The following is a 26,266-nucleotide window of genomic DNA, read 5'->3' on the forward strand; positions in this document are numbered from 1 at the left end:
TGACATCAAGTCACGGAAGCTGTCAGTCTCCACCAGCCTGAATGACAGCATTTCCAGTGACAGAAGTTTGGCAATGCCTGCAGTCAGAGCCTGTGCTCGTGGGTGGTTTGACGAGAAAGGCCGCCTTTTCTCCCATGCCTGTACTACCGATGGCTGTAGACTTGGCTGGGAGTGTGTGGATGACTGGGAAAGTGGTGCTGCGGGTGGAATTACAGCGGGTCTCTGGACAACAGGGCCAGAGGTTCTTCCACGGCGATCCTGGGAGGAAGCCGAACCAGCTGCGTGTGAGCTGGAGGAAGAGGCAACACGAGCTGAAGAGGTGGTAGCTGCCGCTGTTGGTTGGCCTAGCTCTTCAGTGTGTTTTTCTAACTCCGCCGGGTGCCTGGTGCGCACATGTTTCCACATGTTGGAGGTATTGAGGTTGCTGACATTTCGACCTCTTTTGACTTTGTGATGACACACCTTGCATTTGACATAGCAAATGTCAGCTGCAACTGTGTCAAAAAAGGACCAGGCACTGCAAGTCTTGGGAGCGCCCTTTTTGGCTTTTGGAAGAGACATGCTCCTAATGGCTGCCAAAGCGGAGGCTGCAGGATCCGCAGTCTTCCCCCTCCCTCTCCCTCTTTGGGCCGTACGGGGAATCTCTTCCTCAGAGCTGCTCCCACCACCTTCCTGTCCCTCACGCCAAGATGGGTCAAGGACCTCATCATCTACACTACCCTCTGCCCCCAACTGCTCCTCCTGGGTAGTCTCAGCAGCAGAGCACGCACCAGTAAGTGGCACCTGAGTGTCATCATCAGCTGATGCAGCCTGCGATGTGGTGACCGGAGCCACTGGCCCACCCGCCTCTTCAGAGGAAGAGAGAAAAAGCTGTTGGGCATCACTGCACCCTGCCTCTTCTTCCATTTCTCCAATGCTGCTTGGCTGGCCCCCTGTTTCCAAGCCAAGAGATTCAGAGAACAGAAGTAGAGACGGCTCCTGTCCTGGGCTCTCTGTCTGCCTGGGCAATTTGGCAGGTGGTGAAGAGACAGATGGCTGCTCTCCAGTGCTCTGTGTCTGAGAGGATGTGGCACTAATTGAAGTTGATGCATTAGCTGCCATCCATCCGACAACGGCTTCAATTTGGTCTTCACGCAGCAGCGGTGTACGGCGCTCTGCGACAAAGCTGCGCATGAATGACTGTTCCCTTGTGAAAGTGGGTGCTGATGAGTCACCGGTGCCCGCAGCGGGCACAGAATCCCCACGTCCCCTCCCTGCTCCACGCCCACGCCCACGTGCCTTACTCACTGCCTTCTTCATCTTGGGTGACTGATAAAGATAAGCAGAAAAGTACTAACGGCTTTGTGTGCTTATTCCTGAACAACTCCTCCTAACAGGTATAAGAAACACTAATTTTCTAAAGTGTGGACTAGACTTTAATATGAGCTAATGTGGCCTACACAAATGTAAAGTGGTGTCACTGGTGTGTTTGGTGAACTTTATTATTTATTTATTTTTGGGGGGCTGAACTGACAACAGAGAGAGCTGCAGTCACACGGAGACCGTGCAGACAGCCGTAAACGGCGCTGCAAGGCCCAAAAACCCTCCTCTACGTTATCCTATGTAGTGTTTTTCCACAAGTTAGCTGGAGACGGGTGGAAAGACACTAATAGGAATTTTTTGAAAAAATGTGCAGCAGCCTGCACTACTTAAAACAAAATGAAAATTGATTTTGCGGTATGACGCAGTGAAGAACCCTGAGCTGGAGACAACCAGGCTATGGCTGCTCACAGACTACAGGGCGAGCTGCAGTCACACGGAGACCGTGCAGACAGCCGTAAACGGCGCTGCAAGGCCCAAAAACCCTCCTCTACGTTATCCTATGTAGTGTTTTTCCACAAGTTAGCTGGAGACGGGTGGAAAGACACTAATAGGATTTTTTGTTAAAAATTAGCAGCAGACTACACTACTTGGAAAAAAAAAAAAAAAAGAACAGTATGAGGCAATGAACCACCCTCCCTGAACTGAATACAACCAGCTATGGATGGCCTATGTGGCTGCACTCAGACTAGAGAGTGGGCTGCACTCACACACACACACACACACACAGACCTTGCAGATCGCTGTGAAAACAGTGCTACAAGGCAAAAGCAAGGTGAATAGTAGGTGAACACAGCGGTTGCTAAATTAGCCTTTGGAAAGCACAAAGAAGCAAATCGCTATCTCTAAACTGGCCCTCAGTCAGCAAACAGCGTCCTGTCACTAACTGAATTCACAGCAGAGTGAGCGCAAAATGGCGCCAGCGACTTTTAAACTGCATCATGACATCATTTCAGCAGCCAATCACAGCCATGCCAGTAGTTTCATGCCCTCCATGCTGAACAGGATGTGCCCACACTTGAAATCATTCTCATTGGCTGAATTTGTGCATTTTGAATCTGGGAACTTCCGATTCCGGTATCCGATACGCGGCAAGTATCGGAATCCCGGTATCGGAATTCCGATACCGCAAGTATCGGCCGATACCCGATACTTGCGGTATCGGAATGCTCAACACTATTGCTGATTGTCTCTTCAGAGAGGAAGAGGACTAGAACTCTAGCGCCACCTATAGTAAGCAGTGATCCTAAAGGTCAATATCGACCCTTTAACGAGCCTTGCAATATGACTTAGGATAAAAGCCAAACAGGAATCTCAATTTGCAGACATGGTGTTTCGGGGTGTTGCCCCTCGTTATTGCTACTTCCTATAGGTGGCACTGGAGTTCTAGTCCTCTTTCTCTCTGAAGAGAGAGCCCTACTCCTGCGGCAACTTGCAGGACCAAAGCTAGATTCGATTCCAGGAGTTGAAATTGCTTCTGTTGATAGCGACAGCGTCATTTTAGTAGTTTGACAGAGGAAGAAGGCTTCCTCTGTCACCCCACACATCGGCCCCTCTGTTTCGCAATCATGGGTTGATATGACACTTGGAGGTCTAACAATGACCCCCATGTAAGAATCATGTGAGCTCTACAGTAATAGAGTCTAATAAAATGCCTGCCTCACACTTACAGGCTCAATATAATATAATGGGCAACATGGTGACTCGGTGGTTAGTGCTGCTGATTTGCTGCTCCCTCGCAATGAACTCCATAAAAAAAATAAAGTAAAAACAATGGCTTGTTGTCACTCACCCTATTTCACAAAGAATGGAAGAAAAGGTTATAAATAAAAAGTTGCATGTAGCTAAAAAAAAAATAATCAATAAAAACATCAACTCGTCCATCAAAAACAAGCGCTCAAGCAGATCCGTCTGCAAAAAGATTAAAAAACGACGGCTCTAAAAACAATGTAGACATAAAAGCAAATTATTTGATTTTTGTATAATTTCTATTCTGCAAAAATAATAAAATATAAAAAACTGGATCATTTTGATAACACCTAAATTGTGCTGACCCTAGAATATTATTAAGGTCATTTATAACATGATGTTCCTGAAATTGAAATACCCGACCCAAAAAGATAAAATTGCTGTTAATTTTTGCATCTCCCTGAGAAAAAAAAACATTTATAAAATCTAATCAATAAATTATATGTCCTCCAAGCACGATTAAAAAACACAACTTGTGTCAGGAAAACAAACTTGCATTTGGCCTCACGAACTGGAAAATAAATAAGACGATGAAATGTTAAAAACCTGAAGGTGCAAAATACGTTGGTTCTTAAGGGGTCAAAGTTTGTTTTTGATAAGATATTTTATTTGCGGTAGTTTTGGGGCTAAACTGTATGTAATCCATGTTACTATTTGTCTATATCTTGTAGGGTCAACAAATGGTCTTGTGGTTTGGGCTCAATAGTCTGGATGTTCTGCCTTCATACACGTTGATGCGATGTGCAATCTAACATACAGCATAAACCACTTCTGTCTTCCAAAATAAGCAGACCGTTCTCTGTAGTCTAACTTGTTGGTGAACAGGTATAGAACATGCGGTAAAACTATAAGAATACAAACAACATAGGTTAGGATTGGACAAATAATCGCACAGCTGACACTTTACAATTAACGGGAAAGTATACAGTGTGATGCAGACTTGAACAGGGAAATACACAGGTCTCTAATAATCACATCTCCTTTGTACTGGCTACTATACAGTTAATCACATTTCTGTACAATACTGCATTGCAAGGACAGAGATAGTAATCTTATCAGATATGCTTTACCAGGATAGCAAACTCAAGTTGGAGCAGTTACAGGAGGACAAATAAACACGTGTGTCCCAGGAAGTAACACAGAAGAAAATAATGGAACTTCTTCTACCAAAGATACCTTGCTTTAATCCAACAATGCAACACTCTATCTGCTGTTAAAGACACAGGCTATAAATTCAGCCACTACTAGATGGTGCTATAATGTAAAAAAATCCAGCACATAAAAAGGAACATATTGCCTCTATTCAGAGAGCAGAACACTGAAAGTTACTGCTGGATGGAGATGGGACAGTGGACATCCATTTAGATATCCCAGGCTTTCAGGTGAATATTGAGGTGGATGTTTTGGTGGAAATTTAAACAACCATGGTTTTAGGGAATTCCCACACATCTTTTTTCAGGGGGATTCTGCCGGGAACCTGCCTGAAAAAGTGCCAAAAATACTCACCAAAAAGAATGAACATAATGTAGAGCAATGTCAAAATCACTCATTTCAGTGTTTTTCAACTTTCTTTACTCGCTTCAGGCTTTAAAAGCTTTGAAGTGGATAGAAGAAGAAGTGACTGATCCGTTCTGCAGGAGGCACTATCTATATTTGACTTATATAAAAAAAAAAAAGCTTAAAAAGTCAAGGGAAGCACTTCACGAAAACTAACGACATCGTGTGCACATACTCTTGGAGAGAAAAAAATGATGAGAGAATTATATGAAGACTGGATGAATTGGTATTTATTGTCTCCTCTTCCCACAGGTATGCACATGGCCGCATCATGTCCTATCCTGCTCCCACCTTCTAATGCTCTGTCTGCTGCTCCTCATCACTGGTAACAGATTCCCAAATCCTGGCCCTCCTCAACACATCCCCACACTCATTTCCAACCCCCTGCCATGATCCTCTACACGTTTTCCCAACCATGATAACCTCATACCCATTCACCCAGCCCCCACTCCCTCGGTCCCCCTATCTGGAGCACTATGGAACGCACGCTCCATCTGCAACAAACTGCCATTTATCCATGACCTCTTCAACAAACTCTCCTTCCTCAGCATCACTGAAACCTGGCTCATCTCCTCTGACTCTGCCTCTCCAGCTGCACTTTCCTATGGCGGATTCCACCTCTCACACCACTCGCCCAAGCACCAAACGTGGTGGAGGAGTTGGCTTGCTCCTGTCCACCACCTGCTCCTTTACTCCAATCCCACTACCACCCTCCGCTACTCTTCCTTCATTTGAGGTGCACTCCGTCCTAATCTATTCCCCCTCCAACTCTAGCTGGCTGTCACCTACCGCCCCCCAGAACTAGCCATCTCCATCTTCCTCGACCACTTCACCACCTGGCTACTTCATTTCCTCTCTGCTGACATCCCCGCTATCATGGGTGACTTCAATATCCCCATTGACACTTCCACCTCAGCCGCCTCTAAACTTTTATCACTTACTGCCTCCTTTGGCCTCACTCAATGGTCTTCGGCGGCCACTCACAAAGATGGTCACATACTAGACCTCATCTTTACCTGATTCTGTTCCCTTACCAATCTCACTACTCACCCGTCTGACCACAACCTACTGACATTCTCTTCCTTCTCCTAGTGCGCAACCCCCACTCCACAAACTCACTCACCATTGCAGAAATCTCAAACACCTCAATTTACAATCACTCTCTGAGTCCCTTCTCCCTCTTACAGACATAAGGAATTTGCCCTTCAGACCTTATGGGGCATCATAACAGAACCAGACCCCAATCAGAGGACAACAAAACAATCACTCCTTATCTAGGAATTGTTCCAATATTTATGGACACTACTGTTTATCACTCTCCCATAGTGACAGTTCTGTGCTGTGTTGTGTATAAATATGTGATTCTTGAGATATTGTGTTAGTCTTTGCCTGATGAAGAGGCCTGAGTAGTCTCCAAAGCTTGCAATTTGTTACCATCTTTTCAGTTAGCCATTAAAAGTTACAACCACTGAAGACTCTCAATTCTAAATATTTTTCTATCTACTGGCTAACACAGTAGAAAGATATATATCCTTCCTGTATGATAGTAGGATAGAGAAGGATTTTTAGTCCTCTTCTGTGGCTTTGCTACTAAGCTTAGTGATAGGACTCGCAAGCGTGAGAACCCTTGATGTTGGGTTGCGAGCTTGCAAATCTTGCCCAAAATATCAACCAATACCTCACATATTTGTATGCATTTTGTGCACTTTATTTTTCAAGGTGCAGCCAATCTCAGCACGTTGGGTCTTGTATATGTAGCGCCCCCACTGCCGCAGGGCCGAGGGGTACCCGGTACTGGGCCTCTGAGTCTCTGCTCCGGGGTTGTCACGGTGGCTAGGCCCGGTCCGTGACCCTGCTGAGGGGCGTACAGTGAATGATAGTTAGTGGATGGTGGTGGTGGTGCGGTGCAGTAAATAACGAGGACACCAGGTTGCAGTCTCTTTACCTCTTTACTGAAGGTCTCTGGGTCCTCAGTACGGAATACGGTTCACCAGGCTGCGCAAGTCCGGTCGGTCCGATGGCACCTCCAGAGTTCTCTTTACAGGTGGAAATCTGTGCCTTCCTGCTTGCGCTATGTGTTGTGGTCCTCCCCTGCTGTGCTTACGGGATAGTCCCCACAACTGTTGTGTCTGTTTCTCGTGTTCCCTCACAACAACTCGATTAGATGATGTTCTGCTAATCCTCTGTCCCTCCCGGTGTTATGGTTGGGACGCACCCGTATGACGGGTAGGCTCGGAGCTCTTCCGGGACCCTAGAGTCGCCCCTCTCCACAGGTTGCCCCCCAAGTCTGCATAGGTGATTTAGGTGAGACAGCCCGCCTATGACTGACTGTCCTGCCGTTGGTTTGAAGTATTGCCTGAAGCTAAATATAGTAATACTCCCTCGGCGTTCCGGCCGCCGGTTATGCGCCTCAGTAGGATGTTGCCTCGGTCTTACAGCACGACTCCTACTGGGATTCTCCTTCTTGCTTTGATCTCGTTTCTCACTCAGCACAATAAATCTCGCTTCTGATCCTTTCTTAGGGCACCGCCGCTATGCTGAGCAGGCACGGTCCCGTGACGTTCTTTCTTGTTGCCAGGCCTCTGTCAGGGTCCCAAACCTATCAATAAAGAAAATTGGCGCGCACTCAGGATGATGGGGGAGCGAGGTGCAGGTGCAGTGGGCTGTAAGGAGCCCCGTGTACATAGAAGATATAGTACACCGCACACTCTACAAGTATTTTGCAACAGTGGAAATTTTATTTAAAGAAACAACTATGCGATGTGAAAGCGACCAGAAGCAATAATGACGTTTCGGCCCTACCAGAGCCTTAATCATACAATCGCTTATTAACGCAGAGGAGAGAGGATAAGAATCCTTGTAGGAAGAGGTATACACTTAAGTGCCAGATTGCTGAGGGCATACAGAAGTATAGGGTGCCTTGTTGAGAGGGTCTTGTGTATAAGGTTGCTGAGCGGCGCTCCCGCGCCCTGCTGTCAGTTCCTATACTTCTGTATGCCCTCAGCAATCTGGCACTTAAGTGTATACCTCTTCCTACAAGGATTCTTATCCTCTCTCCTCTGCGTTAATAAGCGATTGTATGATTAAGGCTCTGGTAGGGCCGAAACGTCATTATTGCTTCTGGTCGCTTTCACATCGCATAGTTGTTTCTTTAAATAAAATTTCCACTGTTGCAAAATACTTGTAGAGTGTGCGGTGTACTATATCTTCTAGGGTCCCAAACCTGACAGGGACCCTACCGAATCTTCCCCCACAACACCCGCTGCCACCAGGTGTTGCCTGGTTCCAACCCAGTCAGCTTTCTGTCTAACTTCCTGCCTGACCCCCAGTTTACCCACACGGTGAGGAGTGGCCTAATGAATAGAACCCTTAGCTCCCCCTGGAGGCCCGACTGTGAAATGTATTGGTGTATGTGATACCTGATCAGATGAACTCCTTCAGTGCCATCAGACGTACCATAGCCCCCCTTAGCGGCGGAGCCACAGTACTGCAACGACCAGGACTCTGGGGCGCTGCATATACAGGGGTGTTCACATGGGATGCATTGAGAGGGTGCTGGCTAGCCCGCCTAATCGAATAGTATGGGTGTGACTAATAGGCTGAGAACCAGACACTATGCATTACCTACATGTGACCAGCACCCTGTACAGTCCTCTATTGTACAAATGTATACTAAACAGTCATCCCCTCCATGAACTGGTAGGCTGTGAGTGACTGTCTATTTAGTATTTTGCACCTGTGTTGCCAACATCTTTGCTACATGGGCTGGCTGCATCCTGTAGTGCATTTGTTCAGAGACCTGGGCAGGTTAGCGGTGCTGCCCCTTTTTCAGCTGTATTCTTGTATTTTTTGAGGATTTTTAGTCCTCTTCTGTGGCTTTGCTACTAAGTTCAATTCTGATACTATACAAAAATCACTATACAAAGACCAAGAAAAATATCACGTACAGTGCTACCAGTTTTTGCAAACCGTATGAGAGATTACTGTAGAGATAGATACAGTGACATTCATTCTGCTTCAAGTCGTAACTTATCCCATATTTTCCATCTGACCCTGACCAGCATGACGACTTCTCGAGCAGAGTTTGCAACACAGATACATGTGACTTCTCACATTTCCGGAAATTTCTGTGCAGCCTCCAGATCCTTTTCCTCCCTCCATGGAATTTATGAACACCAACTGATATCTTCTATGGAGGGAGGAGGAGGAGCTGGAGGCTGCACGGATATTCTACTGCAAGGTCTCCTGAAATAACACTTACAGTTCTCTATAGAACTTTATGAGCCCCAACTGTCCTCTCCTATCTCAGTAATAAGAAAATCTATATTCACCGAAGACGCATTCTATTTGTGAATCTGACAATGAAAGATCAGTCCAGGAGGAGAGGGAAGAAGATTTCTCTAATAAAATCTAATGCAAAGTTTTCTGTGTTTATGTGTATTCTTGATTTATTAAAAAAAAGTTACTCTTTAAGATGTTTGTAATGCAGAGATAAATTGGATCCAGTAGAGCGAGACGAGTTGTTTGTAGTTATTCTCTGCTCTAGTTTCAAAAGCATGCCAGGTTGTCGTGTTCTCTCTGTTATCAGCCATTTCAGGTTAGGCGCAGACCGAGTGGTATAGTTTACTTGTAGGTGATCCATCCCAAGAATCCAACTTTTTCTCACATCTCCATATCCCGCCGCCTAGAACCTTTCATAATTCCATAAACCAAGCAGATATTTGCCTAGAAACCTCCTCCATCAGCAGGCTGCCATCCATCAGGGATTACATGTATCACTTAGGACAGTGAAGTAACCAGACATTGTATCAAGGTGATAGAGAAGTCAATATGTACTGTAACTCCCAGAGGAGGCGTTCACTGACAGCCAATACAATAGTCACTGGCTGTAACATATCCTGGAGTGTTTGCAAAGCTTAGCACAATTTTGCAGTCATCCATCGCAAAAAGCACGGAACAAAAAGCAATTTTGAATATAGACTATTATAAACATTCTGTAAGTTTCTGTATACACCTCCGATATGGAGAATAGAATTGCTTCCCACATCTAAAGGCTCCATACACACTATATGGCCAGCAGTTATCTCGGACGACCCCGGTGTATAACCTCTGGCCTCTCAACCCCGGTGCATAACTTCTGGCCACTCGCTCCTGGAGTATAACATCTGGCCCCTCAAACCCCGGTGTATAACCTCCAGCCTCCCGCCATGCCGTCTACCGGTGGTCAAGAGCTCACTGATACCAGCGTGGTCCTGTAATAGGAGCCACGGGGGGCAACAAGTCTGTTCATGACATTTCTTCCTCCTGAATCTTCCCCATCACCTGTGAGTGATATTATTGAGAAGAGGAAAGATTGGAGCTAATTTTTCATTCAAAAAGTCAAATGGCGCTCCTTCCTTTCCGAGCCCTGCCGTGTGCCCGAACAGTGGTTTACCCCCACATGTGAGGTATCGGTGTACTCAGGAGAAATTGCCCAATGAATTTTAGGATCCATTTTACCCTGTTGCCCATGTGGAAATGAACAAATTGAGGCTAAAATCCTTTTTGTTTGAAAAAAAAAAAAGTACTTTTTCATTTTTACGGATCAATTTGTGAAGCACCTGGGGGTTCAAAGTGCTCTCTATGCATCTAGATAAGTTCCTTCGGGGGTCTAGTTTCCAAAATGAGGTCACTTGTGGGAGAGCTCCAAATTTTAGGCACGCAGGGGCTCTCCAAACGCAACATGGTGTCCGCTAAAGATTGGAGCCAATTTTTCATTCAAAAAGTCTAATGGCGCTCCTTCTCTTCCGAGCCCTGTCGTGCACCCAAACAGTGGTTCGCCCCCCACATATGGGGTATCGGCATACTCAGGACAAATTGTACAATAACTTTTGGGGTCCAGTTTCTCCTTTTACCCTTGGGAAAATAAAAAAATTGTTGCTAAAAGATCATTTTTGTGACTAAAAAGTTAAATGTTCATTTTTTCCTTCCATGTTGCTTCTGCTGCTGTGAAGCACCTGAAGGGTTAATAAACTTTTTGAATGTGGTTTTGAGCACCTTGAGGGGTGCAGTTTTTAGAATGGTGTCACTTTTGGGTATTTTCAGCCATATAGACCCCTCAAACTGACTTCAAATGTGAGGTGGTCCCTAAAAAAAATGGTTTTGTAAATTTCGTTGTAAAAATGAGAAATCGCTGGTCAAATTTTAACCCTTACAACTTCCTAGCAAAAAAAAAATGTTGTTTCCAAAATTGTGCTGATGTAAAGTAGACATGTGGGAAACGTTATTTATTAACTATTTTATGTCACATAACTCTCTCGTTTAACAGAATGAAAATTCAAAATGTGAAAATTGCAAAATTTTCAAAATTTTTGCCAAATTTCCATTTTTTTTCACAAATAAACGCAAAAATTATCGACCTAAATTTACCACTAACATGAAGCCCAATGTGTCACGAAAAAACAATCTCAGAACCGCTAGGATCCGTTGAAGCGTTCCTGAGTTATTACCTCATAATCAGAATTGCAAAAAACGGCCAGGTCATTAAGGTCAAAATAGGCTGGTTCATGAAGGAGTTAAAAAGGTTCCTAAAGGTACCTTCACACGAAGCGACGCTGCAGCGATAGCGACAACGATGCCGATCGCTGCAGCGTCGCTGTTTGATCGCTGGGGAGCTGTCACACAGACCGCTCTCCAGCGACCAACGATGCCGAGGTCCCCGGGTAACCAGGGTAAACATCGGGTTGCTAAGCGCAGGGCCGCGCTTAGTAACCCGATGTTTACCCTGGTTACCAGCGTAAAAGTAAAAAAAACAAACAGTACATGCTCACCTGCGCGTCCCCCGGCGTCTGCTTCCTGACACTGACTAAGCCCGGCCCTAAAGTGAAAGTGAAAGCACAGCGGTGACGTCACCGCTGTGCTGTTAGGGCCGGGCTCAGTCAGTGTCAGGAAGCAGACGCTGGGGGACGCGCAGGTGAGTATGTACTGTTTGTTTTTTTTACTTTTACGCTGGTAACCAGGGTAAACATCGGGTTACTAAGCGCGGCCCTGCGCTTGGTAACCCGATGTTTACCCTGGTTACCAGTGTAAAATATCGCTGGTATCGTTGCTTTTGCTTTCAAACACAACGATACACGGCGATCAGACGACCAAATAAAGTTCTGGACTTTATTCAGCGACCAGCGACATCACAGCAGGATCCTGATCGCTGCTGCGTGTCAAACGAAACGATATCGCTAGCCAGGACGCTGCAACGTCACGGATCGCTAGCGATATCGTTACAAAGTCGTTTCGTGTGAAGGTACCTTTAGTTTGCTTCAGTAGCTCCACAATCATGGGGAAGACTGCTGACTTGACAGATGTCCAGAAGGCAGTCATTGACAAACTCCACAAGGAGGGGAAGCCACAAAAGGTCATTGCTAAAGAAGCTGGCTGTTCACAGAGTGCTGTATCCAAGAATATTAATGGTAAGTTGAGTGGAAGGAAAAAGTGTGGTAGAAATAGGTGCACAAGCAGCTGGGATAACCGCAGCCTTGAAAGGATTATTAAGAAAAGGCCATTCAAAAATTTGGTGGAGATTCACAAGGAGTGGACTGCTGCTGGAGTCATTGCTTCAAGAGCCACCACACACAGACGTATCCAGGACATGGGCTACAAGTGTCACATTCCTTGTGTCAGGCCACTCATGACCAATAGACAACGCCAGAAGCGTCTTACCTGGGCCAAGGAGAAAAAGAACTGGACTGTTGTATGTGGTCCAAGGTGTTGTTTTCAGATGAAAGTAAATTTTGCATTTCATTTGGAAATCAAGGTCCCAGAGTCTGGAGGAAGAGTGGAGAGGCCACAATCCAAGCTGCTGGAGGTCTAGTGTGAAGGCTCCACAATCAGTGATGGTTTGGGAAGACATGTCATCTGCTGGTGTGGGTCCACTGTGTTTTATCAAAACCAAAGTCAGTGCAGCTGTCTACCAGGACATTTTAGAGCACTTCATGCTTCCCTCTGCTGACAAGCTTTTTGGAGATGGTAATTTCATTCTCCAGCAGGACTTGGCCCCTGTCCACACTGCCAAAAGTACCAATACCTGGTGTAAAAATAGGCACTAGACCTACCGGTAATTATGTTTCCAGGAGTCCATCCTGACAGCACCATGGAGGACGTCCTCCTCCCCCTTGCTGGGACAGGAAACACACGAGAGTTTAAAAGGTCATGTCCCACCCCCAATCCTCAGTGTTGTAACAAGAACCGCCTCATGGAAATGCCCAAAAATACTTTAATGATAAATAGAACATATTACATCATATGCTCAAAAAAACATTACATCATGCATATAAATCAGACCAGGGAGGGAACAACCAGTGCTGTCAGGATGGACTCCTGGAAACATAATTACCGGTACGTCTAATGCCTATTTTCCAGGACGTCCCTCCTGACAGCACCATGGAGAGTACCATAGCACCTCCTTAGGGTGGGATTACCGCTTGGAGAACTTTCCTCCCAAATGCAGTATGTTGACCAGACAAAACATCAAGTTTAGAATGTTTACAAAACGTATTGGCTCTAGCCCATGTTGCTGCCTTACAAATCTGCTCCAGAGAGGCGCCTGCCCTCTCAGCCCAAGAAGTAGATACAGTATCCCTCGTGTAGAGTGTGCATGAAGACCCTCCGGAGGTGGGACCCCCTCAGACTGGTAGGCCTCAGAGATCACAGACGTGATCCAACGAGCGATAGAGGCCTTAGAGGCCTTCTTTCCCTTATTCTTTCCCCCAAACAGAATGAACAAATTTGGGTCTATCCGCCATGAGCTGGTGGCTGCTAGGTAATCTAGGACTGCCTGTCTGACATCGAGGGAATGAAGGGCTTTTTCCTTTGCGTTAGCAGGGTTATTTCAAAATGAAGGTAACACAATTTTCTGATTTCTGTTCTTTGCAGATCCTACTTTTTTGGAATAAATGAGGGATCTAGTTTAAGGATTAAACTATCCTCTCTAATCTGTAGGTATGGGTCACTAGTACACAGGGCTTGAATTTCCCCCACCCTCTTGGCCATGGTGACTGCCACTAAAAATGCTGTTTTATGTGTGAGGATTGATATGGGCATATTATCAGCCGAGGCGTATGCGTCTTTACATAGGTATCTGAGGACCAAGTTGAGGTCCCAGGGAGGCGTCAATTGCCTAATGGTGGGGCGCAACCTTTGAGTAGCTCGGATAAATCTGACCACCCACGGGTGAGATGCTAGGGGATAGTCAAAAAAAGAGCTAAGGGCCGAGATCTGCACTTTCAAGGTGCTTGGTCTAAGACCCTTGTTGAACCCAGCTTGCAGGAAATTCAGGATTCTAGGTATGTCAGGAGTGTCTGCCGCAACCTCAGACCTGCCACCTTCCAGATCTTTAAATAGATTGCCGAAGTAACTGGCTTCCTGCTGGATTTAATAGTGGCTATCACTTGGTCTGATAAGCCTCTTGCCTTCAGGATGTCCCCTTCAGGATCCATGCCAAGAGATGGAGTTTCTCTGGATTCGGGTGATAAACTGGACCTTGGTGGATTACATCCTCCCTGAGAGGAAGCTCTATTGGGTTCTCAATCACCAGGTCCCCTAGCAGAGAGAACCAGTTCCTTCTTGGCCAGAATGGAGCGATCAGGATAACCTAGGCTCGATCCTCCTTGATCTTTCGAAGAACGGTTGGGATCAGTGCCAGAGGTGGAAATGCGTATGAGAGAGGTTCCGTCCAGTCCTGGCTCAGGGTGTCTACCCCCTCCGGGAGGTCCCGTGGGTTTAGAGAGAAGAATCTTGAGACCTTCGAGTTTCTTCTGTTTGCAAACAGGTCTATACTGGGAGTTCCCCAACAAAGACAAAACTCCTGCAAGATATCCTGGTTGAGTTCCCACTCTGTTGCAAACAACCGTCTTCTGCTCAGATAGTCTGCTATCACGTTCTGAGAGCCCTCTAGGTGAATTGCAGAAATGGATAGGACCGAATTTTCTGCCCAACGAAATATTCTTCCCGCTAGATCCTGGAGCAGATGGTGTTTTAAAACCCCCCTGATGTTTCAGGAAAGAGACGGTTGTCACATTGTCGGATAGTATCCTGACATGGCAATTTGCAAGAGTGTGTCAATTTCTTCTCAAAGCCTTCCAAACAGCATACAGCTCTTTGAAGTTGGAGGAGCTGTGAATGACATCTGCTGGCCACCTTCCTTGAAGGATCCTGCCCTTTAGATGGTCTCCCCATCCCCATGCACTGGCATCTGTAGTGACTACTACGTAAGGGGAGGTAGACCATAGTACTCCGACTCTTAAGTTCTCCGGCTGTGTCCACTGTTGTGAACTCTGTTTTTGGGCTCCCTCTTGTGGTCACAAGTGGTACTGTGTGAGTGCTATCTTTGGGCTCCCTCTGGTGGCTCTTTTTGTCATTCTGCGGGTCTGTGGCTGGGATCAGCTGTCTCGTTATCTGCTAGTTGGTTTCCTATTTAGCTCACCTGGACTTTCAGTTGTTGCCTGCTGTCGATGTATTCAGTGCTATTTTGATCTCTCCTGACTACCTTCCTTATCAGTCTCTCCAAGAGAAGCTAAGTTTCTGTTTGTTCATTTTTTGCTCATCTGTGTTCAATATGTTTCTTGGGTTATTATTAGTCTTTGTCCAGCTTGCTAGTATGTGATTTCCTCGCTTGCTGGTAGCTCTAGGGGGCTGAGTTTCTCCCCTCACACCGTTAGTTGGTGTGGGGGTTCTTGAACTCTCAGCGTGGATATTTTGTATAGGGTTTTCTACTGACCGCACAGTTTCCTATCTATCTTCTGCTATCTAGTATTAGCGGGCCTCATTTGCTGAATCTGTTTCATTCCTACGTTTGTATTTTCCCCTTACCTCACCGTTATTATTTGTTGGGGACTTTCTATATTTTTGGGGTTATTTCTCTGAGGCAAGTGAGGTCTTTGCTTTCTCTCTAGGGGTAGCTAGTTTCTCAGGCTGCGTCGAGACGTCTAGGAATTTAGGCACGTTCACCGGCTACCGTTAGTGTGTGCGGTTAGGATCAGGATTGCGGTCAGTCCAGTTACCACCTCCCTAGAGCTCGTCCTATGTTCAGTTACTTAGCTAGTCAGTTCTGTGATCCTCAGCCACTAAGGATCATAACAGTACAGCAGGCCCAAAAGTGTTTAATGCATCGCAGAAGTGGGATAAGTGAAGTCCTGAGTGCAATTTTTTTTTTCCTTTGCTGCAGTCTGTCCAGCTTCTCTCCTCCCCTTAATCTCTGGGTGGCTTTGAGTTCAGCTGCAGACATGGATATTCAGAGTCTGACTTCTAGTATGGATCATCTTGCTGCAAGGGTACAAAGCATTCAGGATTTTGTTGTTCACAGTCCTATGTCAGAGCCAAAAATACCTATTCCTGAGTTGTTTTCTGGAGATAGATCTAGGTTTCTGAATTTTAAGAATAATTGTCAATTATTTCTTTCTTTGAGACCTCCTTCCTCTGGTGATTCCGCTCAGCAAGTTAAAATTGTTATCTCCTTGTTACGTGGCGACCCTCAAGATTGGGCTTTCTCCCTGGCGCCAGGGGATCCTGCATTGCTGAATGTGGATGCATTTTTTCTGGCGCTTGGACTGCTTTATGAGGAACCTAATCTTGAGAACCAGGCAGAAAAGGCTTTGATGGCCCTCTCTCAGGGTCAGTATGAAGCAGAGGTGTATTGTCAAAAATTTAGGAAATGGTCGGTGCTTACTCAATGGAATGAGTGTGCCCTGGCTGCAAATTTCAGAGAAGGTCTTTCTGAAGCCATTAAGAATGTTATGGTGGGCAAGTCTGAATGATTCAATGGCTTTGGCCATTCAGATTGATCGGCGTTTGCGGGAGCGCAAACCTGCGCACCATCTGGCGGTGTTTTCTGAACAGAAACCTGAGTCTATGCAATGTGACAGAATTCTGACAAGAATTGAGCGGCAAAGTCATAGACGTCAAAATGGGTTGTGCTTTTACTGTGGTGATTCTGCTCATGTTATCTCAGCATGCTCTAAGCGCTTAAAAAAAAAATCGCTAAATCTGTCACCGTTGGTACTATACAGCCTAAATTCATTTTGCTGTTACTTTAATTAGTTCTCTGTCATCCTACTCGGATATGGCTTTTGTGGATTCAGGTGCTGCCCTGAATCTGATGGATTTGTCGTTTGCCAGGCACTGTGGTTTGGTCTTGGAGCCTTTAAAATTTCCTATTCCACCGAGGGGAATTGATGCTACGCCATTGGCTGAGAATAAGCCTCAGTATTTGACTCAAGTGACCATGTGCATGACTCCTGTACATCAGGAGGTGATTCGCTTTCTTGTGCTGCATTATTTGCATGATGTTGTCGTGTTGGGTCTGCCATGGCTGCAGGCCCATAATTCAGTCCTGGATTGGAAAGCTATGTCTGTGTCAAGTTGGGGTTGCCAGGGGATTCATGGCGATGCTCCTTTGGTGTCAATTGCTTCTTCCACTCCTTCTGAGGTCCCTGAGTTTTTGTCGGACTACCAGGATGTATTTAATGAGCCCAGATCCGGTGCCCTGCCTCCTCATAGGGATTGTGATTGTGCTATAAATTTGATTCCTGGTAGTAAGTTCCCTAAGGGATGACTTTTTAATTTGTCTGTACCAGAACATGCCGCTATGCGGAGTTATATAAAGGAGTCTTTGGAGAAGGGACATATTCGCCCGTCCTCCTCCCCTCTTGGTGCAGGATTCTTTTTTGTGGCCAAGAAGGATGGTTCTCTGAGACCTTGTATAGATTATCGTCTTCTAAATAAAATCATGGTCAAATTTCAGTATCCTTTGCCATTATTGTCTGATCTGTTTGCTCGGATTAAGGGGTCCAGTTGGTTCACCAAGATAGATCTTCGTGGTGCATATAACCTTGTGCGTATTAAGCAGGGTGATGAATGGAAAACAGCATTTAATACGCCCGAAGGCCATTTTGAGTACTTGGTGATGCCTTTTGGACTTTCTAATGCTCCTTCTGTGTTTCAGTCCTTCATGCATGACATCTTCCGAGAATATCTGGATAAATTTATGATTGTGTATCTGGATGACATTTTGGTCTTTTCTGATGATTGGGAGTCCCATGTGAAGCAGGTCAGGATGGTATTTCAGGTCCTGCGTGCCAATGCCTTATTTGTGAAGGGCTCAAAATGTCTCTTCGGAGTACAGAAGGTTTCCTTTTTGGGTTTTATTTTTTCTCCTTCTACTATTGAGATGGACCCAGTCAAGGTCCAGGCTATTCATGACTGGACTCGGCCTACATCTGTTAAGAGTCTTCAGAAGTTCTTGGGTTTTGCTAATTTTTACCGTCGCTTCATTGCTAATTTTTCTGGCGTGGTTAAACCCTTGACGGATTTGACCAAGAAGGGTTCTGATGTGACTAATTGGTCTGCTGCGGCCGTGGAAGCCTTTCGGGAGCTGAAGCGCCGGTTTTCTTCGGCTCCAGTCTTATGTCAGCCTGATATCTCTCTTCCTTTTCAGGTCGAGGTTGATGCTTTTGAGATTGGAGCAGGGGCTGTTTTGTCACAGAGAAGCTCTGATTGCTCTGTGATGAAGCCTTGTGCTTTCTTTTCAAGAAAGTTTTCGCCTGCCGAGCGGAATTATGATGTTGGTAATCGGGAGTTGTTGGCTATGAAGTGGGCATTTGAGGAGTGGCGACATTGGCTCGAGGGAGCTAAGCATCGTGTGGTGGTCTTGACTGATCACAAAAATCTGATTTATCTCGAGTCTGCCAAGCGGCTGAATCCTAGACAGGCTCGTTGGTTGTTGTTTTTCTCCCGTTTCGATTTCGTGGTCTCGTACCTGCCTGGTTCGAAGAACTTGAAGGCTGATGCTCTTTCTAGGAGTTTTGTGCCTGACTCTCCGGGAGTTTCAGAGCCGGCTGGTATCCTCAGAGAGGGAGTGATTTTGTCTGCCATTTCCCCAGATTTGCGACGAGTGCTGCAGGAATTTCAGGCGGATAGACCTGACCGTTGTCCACCAGAGAGACTGTTTGTCCCAGATAGATGGACCAGCAGAGTTATTTCCGAGGTTCATTCTTCGGTGTTGGCAGGTCATCCTGGGATTTTTGGTACCAGAGATTTGGTGGCTAGGTCCTTCTGGTGGCCTTCCTTGTCGCGGGATGTGCGTTCCTTTGTGCAGTCCTGTGGGATTTGTGCTCGGGCTAAGCCTTGCTGTTCTCGTGCCAGCGGTTTGCTTTTGCCTTTGCCTGTCCCGAAGAGGCCTTGGACGCACATTTCCATGGATTTTATTTCAGATCTTCCAGTCTCTCAGAGAATGTCTGTCATCTGGGTGGTGTGTGATCGTTTTTCTAAAATGGTGCATTTGGTGCTCTTGCCTAAGTTGCCTTCCTCCTCCGATTTGGTTCCTCTATTTTTTCAGAATGTGGTTCGTTTGCACGGCATCCCTGAAAATATTGTGTCTGACAGAGGATCCCAGTTTGTGTCCAGATTTTGGCGGATCTTTTGTGCTAAGATGGGCATTGATTTGTCTTTTTCGTCTGCCTTCCATCCTCAGACGAATGGCCAAACCGAGCGAACTAATCAGACCTTGGAAACTTATTTAAGATGTTTTGTTTCTGCTGATCAGGATGATTGGGTTACTTTCTTACCATTGGCCGAGTTTGCCCTTAATAATCGGGCTAGTTCTGCTACTTTGGGTTCGCCTTTTTTTTGTAATTCTGGTTTTCATCCTCGTTTTTCCTCGGGTCAGGTGGAGCCTTCTGACTGTCCTGGGGTGGATTCTGTGGTGGATAGGTTGCAGCAGATTTGGAACCATGTGGTGGACAATTTGAAGTTGTCACAGGAGAAGGCTCAGCGCTTTGCCAACCGCCGTCGCGGTGTGGGTCCCCGACTTCGTGTTGGGGATTTGGTATGGCTGTCTTCTCGTTATGTTCCTATGAAGGTCTCCTCTCCTAAGTTCAAGCCTCGCTTCATTGGTCCTTATAAGATTTTGGAAATCCTTAACCCTGTGTCATTTCGTTTGGACCTCCCAGCGTCGTTTGCCATTCATAATGTGTTCCATAGGTCTTTGTTGCGGAGGTATGTGGTGCCTGTGGTTCCTTCTGTTGAGCCCCCTGCTCCGGTGCTGGTTGAGGGCGAATTGGAGTACGTGGTGGAGAAGATCTTGGATTCTTGTATTTCTAGATGGAGGCTTCAGTATTTGGTTAAGTGGAAGGGCTATGGTCAGGAGGATAATTCCTGGGTTGTCGCCTCTGATGTTCATGCGGCCGATTTGGTTCATGCCTTCCATGTGGCTCATCCTGATCGCCCTGGGGGTTTTGATGAGGGTTCGGTGACCCCTCCTCAAGGGGGGGGTACTGTTGTGAACTCTGTTTTTGGGCTCCCTCTTGTGGTCACAAGTGGTACTGTGTGAGTGCTATCTTTGGGCTCCCTCTGGTGGCTCTTTTTGTCATTCTGCGGGTCTGTGGCTGGGATCAGCTGTCTCGTTATCTGCTAGTTGGTTTCCTATTTAGCTCACCTGGACTTTCAGTTGTTGCCTGCTGTCGATGTATTCAGTGCTATTTTGATCTCTCCTGACTACCTTCGTTATCAGTCTCTCCAAGAGAAGCTAAGTTTCTGTTTGTTCATTTTTTGCTCATCTGTGTTCCATATGTTTCTTGGGTTATTATTAGTCTTTGTCCAGCTTGCTAGTATGTGATTTCCTCGCTTGCTGGTAGCTCTAGGGGGCTGAGTTTCTCCCCTCACACCGTTAGTTGGTGTGGGGGTTCTTGAACTCTCAGCGTGGATATTTTGTATAGGGTTTTCTACTGACCGCACAGTTTCCTATCTATCTTCTGCTATCTAGTATTAGCGGGCCTCATTTGCTGAATCTGTTTCATTTCTACGTTTGTATTTTCCCCTTACCTCACCGTTATTATTTGTTGGGGACTTTCTATATCTTTGGGGTTATTTCTCTGAGGCAAGTGAGGTCTTTGCTTTCTCTCTAGGGGTAGCTAGTTTCTCAGGCTGCGTCGAGACGTCTAGGAATTTAGGCACGTTCACCGGCTACCTTTAGTGTGTGCGGTTAGGATCAGAATTGCGGTCAGTCCAGTTACCACCTCCCTAGAGCTCGTCCTATGTTCAGTTACTTAGCTAGTCAGTTCTGTGATCCTCAGCCACTAAGGATCATAACAGTCCACCAAAGGAAAGACCTTCGTACTGGAACTGTTAGTTTCAGAATACTGTCCAGTGAAAACAGGCGACGGTCCCATTTGGAGAGAATTAATCTCTGCAGGGGTCTTGAGTGAGACTGTGTCCATCTGACACATGGTATGCAAGCCGTCATTAGGCCTAGTACTCACATGGCCGTCCTTTTGAGGCTCTGTGCTCTAATAGGAGCCTGATCTGGGTCTGGATTGCCTCCAGCTTGTTCTTGGGCAGTAGGGATATCCTGCTTCTGGAGTCTAGACACTCTCCCAAGAAGGTCTTCCTGTATTCCGGAGTCAGGTCGGACTTCTGCCAGTTTATGACCCATCCTAATTGTTCCATTACCGATATGGTCCAGCTCCTGTGGGCTAATAGTCTCTGGCGATCTTGCTACAAGTAGAAAGTCGTCGAGATATGGAACTATTATGATCCCCTTGTTTCTCAGGAAGGCGACGATCTCCGACACTAGCTTTGTGAATATACGAGGTGCCGAGGCAAGCCCGAAGGGAAGGCATTGAAACTGGTAGTGACAGGTCCACGAGAGCAGACCTCAGAAGCCTCTGAGATGAGGGTTGGATGGGGACCTGATAATAGGCACTCTTCAGGTCGATAGTGCACATCACAGCATCCCGGTCTATGAGGTGAATTGCCAATCGTATGGACTCCATACGGAACCTTTTGTACCTGACCCAGGCATTCAAAGGGTTCAGATTTATTATCGTGCGGGAGTCGACCGATGGTTTTGTGATGGAGAATAGGGAAGAGTAGTGTCCCTGGCCTACTTCTAGTGGCGGGACCGGAATTATGACTTGTGAAGAGAGCATGTCCTGCAAATCTATCAACATGGCAGAGTCCTGTGCGACCACCGTAGGTGCAATGTATCTCTCTGGAGGAAGGGAATAGAGCTTGATGCTGTATCCCTCTGCCACTGTCCGGAGGACCCACTGATTCTGAGTGACCCGGGCCCAATTTTCTGCAAAGTGGCGGAGCCTTCCCCCGATATATGTGGCGTCATTGTGTTTTGGACTCAGAGGAGGGGCTGAAGAATAAACTCCTTTTCTTATTGCCCTGGCTACGGGAACCCCTATAGGATCCTCTATTGGATCTACCCCCTCTGAAATCATACTGCCTCCTGAAGAGGAATCCTTTCCGAAAGGACTGAGACCTTTTAGGTTTGTCCTCTGGAAAACCTTTCTTTTTATCAGAGGCAGATTCTAGAATAGTATCTAGAGAAGGACCAAATACTCTTGACCCTGAAAAGGGGATTGAGCAGAGCTTGGTCTTAGAGGCATCCTGACCAGGATCTTAGCCAAACCGCCTTTCTAGCTGCTTTACATAATGAGCCACTTCTAGCTGAAAATCTAACCGACTCTGCTGTCATATCGGACAGAAAAGCCATGGCTGATTTCATAATAGGGAGAGAGCTCAATGTCAGACCTCGGGGTCTTATTGGAGAGATGCTCTTCCAATTGCCCCATCCATAGGTACATAGATCGGGCCACCGAAGTGGCTGCTATGTTAGTCTTAATTAGGGCCGCAGACGATTCCCAGGCCCTTTTAAGAAGTATGTCAGCCTTTCAGTCCATGGGATCGCGCAAATTGGATGAGTCCTCGAAGGGTATGGCTGTCTTTTTGGCAACCTTTGCCACTGGAACGTCTATTTTGGGTATCTCTTCCCATACCTTGACTTCCTCAGGCTCGAATGGTAAGCGAGCCTTAAAGTCACGAGACAGTACCAGCCGACTTTCAGCCTATTTCCACTCTTCCATTATCATAGCTTTAATATGTTCACTAACGGGGAAGACTGTTTGTCGACGTGACATAAGTCCCCCGAACATCAGGTCCTGTCTGGATTGTGGCTTGGAAGTCTCTTCTATTTGCATCGTGCTTTGCACTGCCTGCACAAGTTCATTCGTCTCCTCAGCCTGGAAGAGGTATTTCCGGGGATGGCCCTGGCTCCCTGAGGGGAGCTCCCCCTCTTCTTCTGAGACTGAGTCCTCTGAGTTGGACCTGTCCTCAGAACTAAACTCCGGCTCTCTCAGGTCTCGCTCCCGTCTGGCTCTCTTGCGGCCAGGGATGGGGCTGGACTGCCCTGAAATATTGGACAAGGAAGCCTGGACTTCTTCCCGGATTAGGGACCTCATCTCTGACAAAAGCGAAGATTGTTGGTCCCTCATAACCTTAGATGTGCAAGATGCACACAAGGTCTTGCCACGGGAGTCCGGGAGTTTCACGTGGCATATAGTGCACCTGTTGGACTTTGTAGAGACCTTGCCGGGTTTCTTAGCTAGAGCGGGGGGGACAGCGGGGGTTCCCTTATCCTTAAATGACATAAGATAGAGAGTAAAATAGGGTAGGCCTGCTTGAACTAATAGTGAGGGGAGTCTGCGCTATGTGCACTTACCCCTTCCTCGCCTGGCATGTCTTCCATGGCACCTTACAGAGGTAGAAGGTCCGCGTGACTCTGGGCGCTGGGTAAGAGCCTTGCTGCTATGCGTTCCAACCGTGGAGCGCACGCACTTCCCCGCCTTTACCACGTCACCGGAAGTGACGGTTGCTGGATGCCGCGATACCGGAAGTGACGCGGTTCCCTCGGAGTTCCGGAAGACGCCGAGCAGGACGAGACGCCGTTCTGGATCCCGCGACTCCCTGCCACATGGAACCGCATCCGCAGCTGAGAGCCTCCCTCCGGGAGGAACGGCTGCCATCAGGAGCCTCATCCCGCTCCTGGTCTTTGAAGCAGAGGGAACTCCCCGCCCGGAGAGTTTCTGCCCTGAGCCGCTTGACAGGGGGAAGGGTATTGGCAAGCCGCACGATCCCCCTGAGCTCCGGTAAGCCTGCGCAGCTTCTCTCGTGCGTCCCTCCTTGCAGGGACAGGAAAAACACTGAGGATTGGGGGTGGGACATGACCTTTTAAACTCTCGTGTGTTTCCTGTTCCAGCAAGGGGGGGGGGAGGACGTCCTCCATGGTGCTGTCAGGAGGGACGTCCTGGAAAACAACAGTATCACTGGGCTTGATTGGCAACAAACTCGCCTGACCTTAAACCCATAGAGAATCTATGGAGTATTGTCAAGAGGAAGATGAGAGACACCAGACCCAACAATGCAGATGAGCTGAAGGCTGCTATCAAAGCAACCTGGGCTTCCATAACCCCTCAGCAGTGCCACAGGCTGATCGCCTCCATGCCACGCCGCATCGATGCAGTAATTGATGCAAAAGGAGCCTGGCCAAGTACTGAGTGCATTTACTGAACATACATTTCAGTAGGCCAACATTTAGGATTTTAAAATCTTTTTTCAAGTTGGTGTTATAAAGTATTCTAATTGAGGCTATGTGCCCACGTTGCAGAATTTTCCTGAACAAAACCGGACTCCTTACGCAGGAAATCCGCTTGCGTTTTTTTCATGTTTTTCTCACGTATTTTTCCGGAGCAACCCACTACTATATTATATAGTGGCAAATCCGGAGATTTTCTGCAAAATTAATGAACATGCTGCGTTTTTTTACACGATGCCTCATGGGCACAAAAATTAAAAATGCATTCTAATAATGGGATGCTTAATGTAAGCTTTTTTTAGTGTTTTTGCAGCGGAAAACCGACGGAAAAATGCTAAGAAAACTCTAAAAATCCTAAACGTGGGCACACAGCCTTACTGAGATAATGGCTTTTGGGTTTTCATTGGCTGTAAGTCATAATCATCAACATTAACAGAAATAAACATGTAAAATAGATCACTCTGTAATGACCACCACATCAAAACCCTGTCATGGGCAGCCCAATCTCCAGACCTGACCCCCATTGAAAACCTCTAGAATGTAATCAAGAGGAAGATGGATAGTCACAAGCCATCAAAGAAGAACTGCTTACATTTTGGTGCCAGAAGCAGTGTGAAAGACTGGTGGAAAGCATGCCAGGACGCATGAAAGCTGTGATTAAAAATCATGGTTATTCCACAAAATATTGATTTCTGAACTCTTCCTGAGTTATAACATTAATATTGTTGTTTCTAAATGATTATGAACTTGTTTTCTTTGCATTATTTGAGGTCTGAAAGCACTGGTTTTTAAACATTTTTGACCATTTCTCCTTATCAGAAAAAAAAATACAGAATTTATTGCTTGGAAATTTGGAGACATGTTGTCAGTAGTTTATAGAATAAATGAACAATTTACATTTTACTCAAAAATATACCTATAAAGAGAAAAATCAGACAAATTGAACATTTTGCAGCGGTCTCTTAATTTTTGCCAGAGCTGTATATGCGTTTCACTTTTTGACTATTTGTAGCGGATTTTTCTGCACAAAAAAACGAATACTTTGCGTACAATATGTGCTTTGACATGGTTTCTTGCATTGCTTACAATATATTTGCTAACAAATGCATTCAGGTGTGAAACAGAGGGGAAAGGCCTGGACTTTATGAGATCATTAAAGCTGAGCCAGATGCAGGATATATCACAGGTGGAGTAAACAGGCTGGTCATGAAGAAAAGTGCGGAGGTGGGTAGTGCAGTGGTCAGTTCCAAAACATCGAGTAAAAACAAGCAGTTGAGGTAAATAATATCACAGATTGGAAAAGCTGGGCAACATTTGGCTACTCAAGTGTCCTGTGGGTTATTCTTCAGTTGTCACTTCAGGTTGTGTTTGCATTAAATTGCTTAAAATAGATTCAATAAAGTCCAAGGAGAACCCAGTGCTGCACACCTTGTTTTCAGGGCATTAGGAGGTACTGCAGTAGTTGCAAATACATTTTTTTGAAAAAATCTGTTGAAGATGAGAAATTTGCTCTTCTCTAACAGCCCCATGAACCTGGGAAGGGTTATAACAGTATTTTGAAATATTTAGTTTCCATCATTCTTCAGTAACACAATTATTCACAAATGTAAAACATTCAAAACAGTTGACAATCTCCACTGGAGAGGACCTGCTAGTAAATTCCCTCCAAAGTCAGATGGTGCAATGCTCAGAGAAGTTGTAAAACGCCCAAGAGCTATTGCTCAGACTCTAAAGGCCTCATTTAAAACATCTTAAAATTAATGACAGTACAATAAAAAAAACTATCAAGTATGGCTTGTTTGGAGGAGTTTCTAGGAGAAAGGTTGCAAATGAGCAAACCCACAAGACTTCTCGATCAGACAAGGCTAAAGTGGAGATGTTTGGCCATAATACCCTGAGCCACATTTTAGAGAAACCAAACCGTATATCAGCTCAAACACCTTGTACCATCTGTCAGCTCAGTGGTGGAGAGGGGATGTTTTAGGCTTCTTTTGCAGCCACAGGATCGTTGACCATGAAATTATCCATGTAGCAAACTATTCTAGAGTCAAATATGAGGCCATCTACCCATAACTAAAACTTGGTCGAAACTGGGTCATACAACAGGACAATGATTGGAAGCACAGCAGCAAATCTACATCAGAATGGAAAAAGAAAAGAATCAACGTGCAGTAATGGTTGAGTCCCAGTCCA

The sequence above is a fragment of the Ranitomeya variabilis genome, chromosome 6 (assembly GCF_051348905.1).
Source record: "Ranitomeya variabilis isolate aRanVar5 chromosome 6, aRanVar5.hap1, whole genome shotgun sequence".
Taxonomy (NCBI): Eukaryota; Metazoa; Chordata; class Amphibia; order Anura; family Dendrobatidae; genus Ranitomeya; species Ranitomeya variabilis.